Here is an 11104-nt window from a genome sequence, read left to right on the forward strand (position 1 = left end):
TTCTAACTATATTTTCCCTCTGGTGATTTCACCCATTCATATAACTTTAAAGACATTTCTGTATTGAAAATCCAAGTTGACACCTAGAGCCCTGAGCTCTTCACTGAGATCTGGACTTGAAAATACAGCTGCCAATTTACCACTTACCCTTGGAATGTCACACAGGGCGGTTACACCCACGTGCCCAGTAATCATCTCATCCATCTTCCTTAGAAATCTCTCTGTTGTATGTGCTCCAACTCAGCGACGCCACACCGTCTTCCCAGACCTGAACCACAGTTGTGCAAGATGCCTCTTTTCCTGTCTTGTGTACTGCAGGAGCCACCAAATCTCTCTGATTTTACCTCCAGAATGCCTGTCTCCTCTGCCTCTTCACTCACTGCTGCCTTGGTTTTGATTGCCATCGATACTGCAGTCACCCTCATTGTCTTAGCACCTCCACACTCACTTCCCTCCAATTCCATCCTCCACCTTCAAGCAGAGTGATACTTCTAAAGTGCAAATCTTACCATGTCACTTTTCTGCTCAAAATTTCTCATTAACTCACCATTCCCCTCTAGCAGTGATTTTGCAAACTGTTTTTTAACATAATGCATCCAATAGATAACAAATTAATGATTGAATGATTTGGGAGGGACATCGAGAGCCTAACCCTCCCTTCCCCCAATCCAAAACACACAGATACATGCACACGCAAGTGCCCACCAGCACACACACACCAGTTCTTACGTTAATTTTGTTTAGACTATAGTCTGCCCTACCTGGATGTCCAATATGTTCAGGAAGCACCTCTGCCATAGCTCTGGCAACATTCAGCACTGATTGGATAGTCTCAATAACATGCAGCTCACATCTTTACAGGATCCATTTCAGGATCCTACTTTGAAAGTCAAAAATCACTTAAGTCATTTTGTGACTGCGTGCAATTTAGGGCCCAAATTACCTGTGACTTAGCACTAGCAAGGTTTGTCTTACCTGTCTCACTAGGACTTGGGGGTTTCTAGCACTTGAGTGTAGACAAAAAAGAGAATTCTTCTGAGCACCCATTACCTCACCCCCCAGTGCTGGCTCAGCAATCGCTGCTGGCTGAACTGGCTAAAGCCAGTCGGGGCTGAGCTGCTGGACTGTAGTGGCAGGCTGGTATGGATAATAGAAACAATGCCTCTTTTCAGGGTTCTGCTCACCAGAGAGGCTCAGGGCACTCTGCACCTATGGAGGGGATGATATTGTCACTGAGCCATGTAGGTCCAGGTTCAAACCCCGGGTCAGCCACTTAAGAGGCATATGACCAAGGCTAGATGACGGTTCTGAGCCTCAGTTTCCTCATCTGTGAAATAGGTTGTCAGTAGGACAAGGGCCATGTCTATCAAGAGCCAGGTGCTTTCTAGTTTCTCAGTCAATGGTGGTGACAAGGGGACGCCATTCACCAGCCCTTTCCTCATTCTTATCTGGGCTCAGAAATAGGTGCTTCTGGATTTTAGAACTAATGAATGGGGTGACTTGATTAATTAACGTCTCTGCACATCTGTGCGGCAGCGCCTGTAGATTGCCTGTGTCAGACACCCTCGCCCTTGAGGTCAGTTGTCCAGTTGGTCAGAGCCCCCACAAGGGTAGAAAAGTTTGCTATCTGGAGGGTAGCTTGCTTAAATGTGACATCAGAGAAAGTGAACCTGGCACACTCCCTCTAACACCTCAGGAGCTAAAAACTGCCCCCGACTCCACAATAAGAACCTACTGTAGAGCACAGTGATCTATATTCAATATCCTGTAATGACCTATAATGGAAAAGAATCTGAAAAAGAATATATGAAAGTGAAAGTCGCTCAGTCGTGTCCGACTCTTTGTGACCCCATCAATTATACAGTCCATGGATTCTCCAGATGAGAATACTGGAGTGGGTAACCTTTCCCTTCTCCAGGGGATCTTCCCAACCCAGAGATCTAACCCAGGTCTCCCGCATTGCAGGCAGATTCTTTACCAGCTGAGCCACAAGGGAAGCCTGAAAAAGAATATATATGTATAACTGAATCACTGTGCTGTTTACCTGAAACATTGTAAATCAATTGTACTTCAATGACAATGATAAAGAAACTATAATTAAAATCCAAAAACAGGGACTTCTCTGGCAGTCCAGTGGCTCAGACTCTGCAATCCCAATGCAGGGGACCTGGGTTAGATTCCTGGTAGGGGGACTAGATCCTGCATGCCCCAGCAAAGAGTTGCATGCAGCGACGAAGATGAAGGATCCCATGTGCTGTAAACTAACACCTGGTCAGCCAAATAAATAAATAAATAAATAAAAATTTAAAGTAAACAAATAAAAATTAAAAACAGCCCCTCACTCATTGAGGGAAGAGACCTGGAATGGGCTAGGGACAAAACAGGGCCCTGGCATCCTCCTGGACACGCTGTCCTCCTGGACACGCCCCCGGAGGAGGGAGCTGATTCAGGTAGAGAACTCAGCACACGGCCCCACACAGGCTAAGCAGCGTTGGCCTGTGAAACTTGCTGTGTTTGGTGGAGCTTCTCTTGGAAAGAATAAAGGGGTTGCAAGGAGAACTGAAGCCCGCCCACAGTGTAACACTCATTATGGCACCCCAGGGCCAGCGCCCCCAGGGGCCTCTTATCCTCTGAGGGTAGAGACAGACCTCAAGCCCAGCCTGAAAGCCCCCACAGGCAACCCACTTGGCTCCCTGGCCCCCATGGCTCATTCAGTGCCAGTACATGGCCTTGTTTCAGTTCTTCAAGGGCCCCTTCCTTCTGCTGGGAAGTGACCTCTGACCTTCCCTGGTTCCCTGGAGGCAAGAGGGAGCAGTCCCAGCAGGGGACCGTCCAGTCTGCTCCCAGGGTAGAGACATTATGGGACACAGCCCAGGGGAAGAGGAGAAGCTGTAAGAAGGGCTGAGGTCTGGGTTTTTCCACCTGCCCAGTGGCTCCTGGGAGCCTACACCTAATCCTCCTTATAGCCCTGTCCTGGTTATCACCTGCCTGGGGAGAGGGGTGGGCAGGTAGCAGCCAGGGCACAGCACTCTTCCCCAAAGAGGAAAGGAAAGTTGTGTTTTTAAAGCCCAAATGTCGCACTGCCAGGGGTCAGCAAGGGCAGCCAGGCAGTGTGTGCACCTGTGTTTGAGATTAACCTCTCAAGGCCAGAGCTGGCGCCCGAGCTGCCCGCCTTTGTAGCTTGTCCGTGGTTGGCTGCTGGAGAAGGAAATGGCAACCCACTCCAGTATTCTTGCCTGGGAAATCCCATGGACAGAGGAGCCTGTCGGGCTACAGTCCATGGGGTCCCACAAGAGCTGGACAGACTGAGAGACTAAGCAAGAACATGCCTGGTGCGCCCAGAGGCCTGGCTCAGTCCGTCTCTCCAGTTGGGAAGGAGCTGTGCAGTTGTCACAAGGGCAGGGGCAGGTGCTAATGAGATGATGCCTGAGAAATGCTTTGGAAACACTTGTGTATTACGCAACTATACTTCTGTTGCCATTGGAAACAGACAATCTGGGAGGATTTCCCTGAGACCTACGAGTAGGGAGAAAAGAAATGGTCTAGGATGTCACTGTCAGAGAAAGGCTTGCATAGTCCAAAGGCTTTCTGCGCTCACACGATTAGGTAAAAAAAGAAAAGAGCATTTTTTTTCCAAGTGATGATGATAATTAGTATTTATAGTAATTAACAGCAATGATAACCAGTTATGTTAACCACTTGGCATGCCGGATCTTATAAATGCTCACTACACACTGCGAGAGAGGATGGTTGTTACCTTCTCCATTGTAGAGATGAAGAAACCAGGTTCTTCCAGGGCTGCTGGAGGACCTGCCCAAGGTCACCCTTAGCCCGAAGTGGCAAAGCCAGGATGCAAACCTTTCTCCTGAGTATGAGCACATGCGTGACTCCTCCAAGGATGACATGACAGGAAAGGGTTAACTCAGCAGCCCCCGGGTCACCCTTCTCTCTGCACTTGGTTACCCTGAAGGAGAGCTTTTTTAATGGTACCGACGACAGGATGAGGTCCCAGCCTAGACCTTTGGGAAGTGGGATATGGTAGGGGGTGGGGGCTGGGTATGATTCTTTTCCAGAAGCATCTCAGGTGGTTCCTCGGCCAGCCTCGGTCAGGAAGGGCCCCAGAGGTCTCACGGGGGCAGGACCTTGTCCATTCTCGTCCGCTCCCTCCCCGTCGTGTACCAGCCCCCGGCCCCACAGGGTGGCAGAGTAGAGGCCAGGGAGTCTTTTTGCCCTGACCTTGGCTTAGAAGTGCCTCCCTGGACAGCTCTGAGGGTCCCTCCCACACGCTCTCTGACTGACACAATCCACCCTCAGCCAGGCTAACTAGCACAACCCCTGGGCCCAAGAGGAAAAAGAGCAAAAAGCCTCCTTTTTTTTTTTTTTTTTTAATTGGGTCAAGAGAAAAACTGCAAGTCATGGTTAGCACTGCCGTCATTTCTCGGGACGCTGCTGTGCCCTGCGTCTCCCACGTGTGAGAGCGGGTTCCGCGGTGTGAGGGGGTGGGGAACAGCACCGCCAGACGGGCCCCTGGAAGCGTGAGGGTGGGGAGGGTGCCCGGCCCCAAGGGGCGAGGCTCCTGCTTGCTCTCAGCCTGGCCCGTGGACACCCGTGAGGGGGGCGGTGTCAGGGCCACCTTGTCAGGCGCGCGGGCTGAAGTGAAATGACCGTGGCAGAGGACGCACAGGCATGTGAGGCGAGACTGGCACCTGCTTTGCCAACTCTGGGGGCAGACGGAGTGGCTCTGCTTGGCGGCGACTCCAGGGCAGTCAGGAGCCACCAGGCCCCACCTGCCCCCCTCGCTGTTGGCTGCCCTCCCCGGGCTCGCGACGCGGGCTCAGGGGGCCCCGGCCCCAGAGATCTGGGGAGATCTGGGGAGATGTGGGGAGGTCAGAGGGCCCTGGCCACCCACAGAGCCGCTTCCCTCAAGGGAAGTGCTGGTTCGCCCTGTGTTTTCGAGAAAACAAGAGAGGATAGTTCAGGGACTCCCCCAGTGGTCCAGTGGTTAAGACTTCGCCTTCCAGTGTGAGGGGTACAGGTTTGAACCCTGGTCGTGAAGCTGAGATCCCACATGCCTCGTGGCCCAAAACCCAAAACATAAAACAGAAGCAATATTGGAAAAAATTCAATAAAGTCTTTAGAAATGGTTCACATGTTTTAAAAAATCTTTGAAAAAGAGGACAGTTCCATCTCCTGGGGGTTACACACCTAAGGGGCTACACAGAGTGGAGAGGAGGAAGGCCCAGGGCCTGGGTGGAAATCTCTGTGGATTCTCCAGGTACCAGACACAGCTGGAGCTCAACCTCTCCCCTCAGACAACATTTAGGGAGAGCTCCCCGGCCCTGACCTGTCTGCCTTTCTGACCAGCTCTCCCTCTCCTTCCACAGGCAGATGCAAACCTGTCAAGGTGAGAAGCGTGGGGCCAGAGGCTTCCCCGGTGGCTCAGATGGTAAAGAATCTGCCTGCAATGCAGGAGACTAGGGTTTAATCCCTGGGTGGGAAGATCCCCTGGAGAAGGGAATGGCAACCCACTCCAGTATTCTTGCCTGGAGAAGTCCGTGAAGAGAGGAGCGTGGCAGGCTACAGCCCATGGGGTTGCAAAGAGTCGGACACGACTGAGCGTCTAACACACACACACAGTGGGAGCTGGGGAGACCCACTGCCATTTGTCACTTTCCTCCTCGCATGAAGCAGTACTCACTCATTCAGCTCACATTCTTGAGCCCTTAGGCTGCGTTGGGTGCTGGAACTGCCAAAATACACAGCCCAGGAGCTGGTGGACTCACGGTTTAGTGGGGCAAACACGAACCATCACCAACTGCCACCCCATACGATGGCTGCAGCTCGAGAAGCAAATGCAAAATGCAGCGTCGGCCCAGAGGAAAGTGTGAGGGACTTTGTGGTGAGTGAGGAGTGCCACGTCTAGGCGGCCCAGGAGGGCAGTTTTAAAGCAGGACGTTGACTCCGAGCACACAGGCCAGGTTCCACCTCCTCCCTGCAGCCTGATCTGTCCATTCCCCCCTTCCCTGGTCTCCCTGACTCAGGATGCAAACCTCACATCTCCCTGCACCTCACCACTGCTCTCTTAATTCTGCTTCACTCATGATAGTTTTTTTGTCAGTGGCCTTCTCTCTCAACTGGATTTTGTGCTCAGCTGTGTCCGACTCTTTACAACCCCATTGGATTGTAGCCTGCCAGGCTCCTCTGTCCATGGGACCCTCCAGGTAAGAATACTCCTCCAGGGGGTCTTGCCAAACCAGGGATTGAACCCACGTCTCTTATGTCTCCTGCATTGGCAGGCAGGTTCTTTACCAGTAGTGCCACCTGGGGAGCCTGAACTGGATTTTATGTTTCTCCAAGTCAGGGACTGGTTCTGGCATTTCCTCTCCCATCATAGGACCAAGACAGTGCTGAACTTCCTGGAATGCTTCATGAGTTAGTGACTGAAAGTCCAGTGGAGGGTTAGGACCTCTGAATTCAACAGCCAGTTCCAGGCAATGCGTGGGAACATGAGTGAGGGCAAAGTGAACCCTCATTGCTACTTTCCCTCAGAGAAACAGCCAAGCAGACCTTTACCCAGAGGGGAGGCAGGTGGAAAGGTGGCCAGCTTTTTTAATGTTTCATGAGCTGGCTTTTTGCAGTGTTCTTTATGACCTAAGTATAATCAAATATAATGGTAAAATTAATTTCAAAGTCAAATATTGGGTTGAGGATTATGTGCTGTTTGGAGTGATTAAAATTGCTGCTCTGTTCTGTTCTAACAGAAAAGGAAGGAGCAAGACATTGTATTCTGTTCAAAGAGCAAAAATGCCCAGAGAGGTGACATTTTCCCACTCTAACTTCTAATTTTATGATGGAAAAAGAAAGGCAAGTAAATAGCTGATAATGAAATTACCTGTTACTACTAATTTTGACCAGGGTAACAAATATACTTTGTTTAAACATCAAAAGGTACTACTACCGTGCTTATAATATAAAGCATGGATTCCCTGAAAATTCCTGCTTTTCAGAGGAAAGCACTTAAGACTCTTTCTTTTGCTTCCTTTTTTTTTTTTTTTAATTAAGAGCGGGTGTGAGGGGGCTCTGAGTGAGGAAGAGTGAGAGGGAGATCGGGCTAGGGGAATTTCAACTCTTTTAGACATTTTTCTGGTATTTTCCTCCACAGTTTCAAGTAACATATTTCTCAGTTTTTCCTCCATTAGGGACATGTATTAAATTCTCATTGCAGCAAAGGAAAATTTATACTTTTTTTTGCATTTTATTCACACGTACACATTCATAGTCATTTTTCAATCTGATATTTCACCTCTTTTGGATTAATGAGTACTCAGAATTTATGTCAACATGCCCCTGTAAACACTGTTAAATATTGTTGATGGTTAAGCCTCAGAGTTTTCTATAATTGCATTTTCCCTCAGGTACATTTCTTTTTCCTGGAGTTAATCACCATGTAACATTTGCTCAGATTTTAAAATGCCGCTCACTAATTTCTCCAGCTTCTTGCTAAACTTTTCTCAGTGTGGGCATACACATGAAGTAAGCTCAGATCGTTTCTCCTTGTTACGGCGTGAATGCAGATATCCAGTGCCCTCCAGCTGGCTGCTCCAATCTGAATGGAGAGCTCTCTAGACCTGCGGTACCATGTTGCCCTGTGACTTCCTTCACTGCTGCTAGTGTTAAACTAGATATTTCTTGGGCCACTGTTTGTTGGTTTACTCCCTTGTTTTGTTGAATTGCATCCTTTAGTAGTTTCCTGACAAACGGTCCGTGGAAAGTTACTTTGTTGAGATTTTGCCTGACTGAAAAATGTATTCAGTTTATCTTCACATTCAATTAGCCCTTTGGAAGTTGTTTTCCTTCTGAATTTTGAAAGCCCTGCTCCACTGTCTCCTAGTTTCCAATGGTGATAGTGAGAAATCTGAGTAATATTCTGCTTTCTGATATTTTAATATTTTCCTCTAGAAGTTTTTATGATGATCTGTCTATCCTTGGTGTTCTCAAATTTTACAGTAATTTGTCTATTTTTTATTTAATGCTCCCTGGCACTTGGTCCAAATTCTCTTCTATTATTTACTTAATAATTTCCTCCTCTGCACTTTTTGCTCTCTTTTCTTTATGGAACTCTTATAAGCTTGTTGTTGGACTTCTTGGGTTGATTTTCTGTTTTATCTTTTCTCTCCCATTCTTCATCTTTTTGCCTTATTCTGTTTCCTGGGAAACTTCTTCAACCTTCCAATTCAATTCTTCTATTGAAATCAATGAAAGATTCACTTCTCTTATGAGCTTATTTTCTGCAAGTGTTTTCTTATTCTCTGAATGTTTCTCTTTTATCTTGTTCTTACTTCATGGAAACAATGTTTTCTAAGTCTTCAAGGATATAATCTTCAGGTTTGGCTGAAATTTTCTTCTGCTTCCTGTATTATTTCAACTTTAGGTCCTAGGCAAGTGACCTACCCTCTGTGAGCCTCATTTCCTTAGATGGTAAAATGAAGATGGAGATTATGGTAATGACCAGGGCTGGGAACACTGAGGGATTCTCAGGTGTTGATGCTGCACTTGTGGGACTCTCAGAGTGAGCACCCCTTGAATCTCATGCCCTGCGTTGTCCAGCTTGCCTCATGCTAGTCCCAGCTCTCCTAAAGACCTCACATGGCAACTCTGAAGATTTGGTGAGATAACGCATTGCAGGAGCTTAGCTCAGAGCTGACATATGGTAAATGCTCAGTAAATATGAGCTGTTACTGCAGATCAAGTGATATAATACTTATTAAAAGGAAACTTGTATTTAATATCCACCATGCATTTGGTGCTGTGACTATGAAATTAGAGGATTAGAAAAGAGAGGGGGGAAATAGAGAGGATGATAATAATAAAAAGAAAGGACTATGATAATAAAAGTAGAAAATAAGAAAGGAAAAAATAAATAGCCATGGGAGACAGAAAACTGTACAAAGCAAATTTATATTGACCTTGAAGCTGCAGCTGGGAAGATTTTCTGGGTGAAGAGAAACTCCTTCATCATAATGCGGGATGAGATAATAAAAAAAATCTAGAATATCTTTTGCTTCAGAAAAGCAGAATTGATTGATTCTCTGAAGCCTGCCCAAAAGAAGAGAAGCAGCCTCAGGCCCGAGAGAAAATGATCTTTGGCAATTGGGGTCCCTTGATTTTCATATATTCCAGTCAATACACAGCTTCTTCACATTTTAATTGATCATTCCTCTTCTGGGCGTGGGCCTCAAGGTGATCAGAGTCAGGAGGAGGGCAAGTTTGTCAGTCTCAGAAACACATAAACGGACACTGGAGGCTCCATATACCATGAAAAGTATGAGAAATAAAATCTTTACAAAATAAAACCGTCTCTCCCTAACTCTCTGTCTCTAAATACCAGAATGAAATGGAAAAGTAAGAGAAATTTAGAAAATTAGAAAAGACTCCAAGGACATTGTTATCTTCTCCAGACTTAACTTTGAGTCCAACTTAAGAACTCTGAGTTTCTGGGCTCAGTTGGACTTTTGTACCGGATATGGTTACTGGTAAACTTTTATGTTGCCCCAATGCTCTTTTCCCCTTTGGGCCTGAATGCCTTATCCGGCCTTCCCGGACAGGACTGTGGAACAGAGGCCATGAGCATCTAAAGTCAGGAAGGTGGGACTTCCGTGGTGGTCAGTGGCTAAGACTCCATGCTCCCAATGCAGGGGACCCAAGTTTGATCCCTGGTCAGGGAACTAGATCCCATGCACCGCAACTGAGAGTTTGCAGGCCACAACTAAGACCCAGAGCAGCTAAATAAATAAAGCAAGCCAAGGAGGCCGAGGCATGGTAGAGAGGTGAAGAACACATCAGCCACCTCCCAGGCCTCAGGAGGCACCAGGGGTAGGAGGGTCCACTGTGGAACTTCCACCACAAGACGCCAAGGAAATGTTTGATCAAAAACCTTTGACCTTCCTGGAATCCCAATGTTTCTTTGTTTTGCTAACATTTAGGGAAGTGACTAAAAAATCAGATCTGTTTGAAAGTAAAATAAAGCACTAGTTCAAGGGGTGAGGAGTTTGCACTGGCCCTCCAGCCTTCACTGAGGGGCTTGGGCTTCCCGGGTGGAGCTAGAGCTGCTGGGAGGAGGTGGCTCTGCCTCAGATGAGCAGCCCGATTCCAACAGGACTGATGTCCTTGTAAGAAAAGGCAGGGGGACTTCCCTGGTGGTCCGGTGGCTAAGACTGAAGTGAAGTGAAAGTCGCTCAGTCATGTCCGATTCTTTGCAACCCCATGGACTCTATAGTCCATGGAATTCTCCAGGTCAGAATACTAGAGTGGGTAGCCTATCCCTTCCCCAGCAGATCTGCCTGACCCAGGAATCAAACCGGGGTCGCCTGCATTGCAGGCAGATTATTTACCAGCTGAGTCACAAGGGAAGCCCAAGAATACTGGAGTGGGTAGCCTATCCCTTCCCCAGCAGATTTTCCCAACCCAGGAATCAAACCAGGGTCTCCTGCATTGCAGGCGGATTCTTTACCAACTGAGCTATGAGGGAAGCTGTGGCTAAGACTTCACTCTCCCAATACAGGGGGCCTGGGTTCTGTGCCTGGTTGGGGAACTAGACCCCACATGCCACAACTAAGAGTTCACATGCCACAGCAAAAATCAAAGCTCCTAAGATGTACCATAACTAAGACTTGGTGCAGCCAAATAAATAGAATTTTTTTTAAAAAAAAGATTCTTAAAAAACAAAATAAAAAAAACAACAATAAATAAATAAATAAAATAAATGCAGATTTTAAAAGTTGAAAAAAGAAGAAAGAGAAGAGCAAGGGACTCCAGGGGTGGGAACACACAGAGGAAAGGCCATGTAAGAATGCAGGGGGCAGGCGGCCATCTGCAAGACAAGAAGCGAGGCCTCAGGAGAAACCAAACCTGCTGATACCTCGATCTTAGACTTCCGGCCTGCAGAACTGGGAGAAAATACATATCTGTTAAGCCACCCAGTTTACCATACTTTATTATGGGAGCTCTAGCAAATTAATAAAGATGGGATTATAGGAGTCTCTTAAATTTCTCTTCCAATTTCACTATTTCCTAAGTGAAATCAGAAGCAATGTCACCTCCTGGA

The sequence above is a fragment of the Cervus elaphus genome, chromosome 21 (genome assembly GCF_910594005.1).
Source record: "Cervus elaphus chromosome 21, mCerEla1.1, whole genome shotgun sequence".
Taxonomy (NCBI): domain Eukaryota; kingdom Metazoa; phylum Chordata; class Mammalia; order Artiodactyla; family Cervidae; genus Cervus; species Cervus elaphus.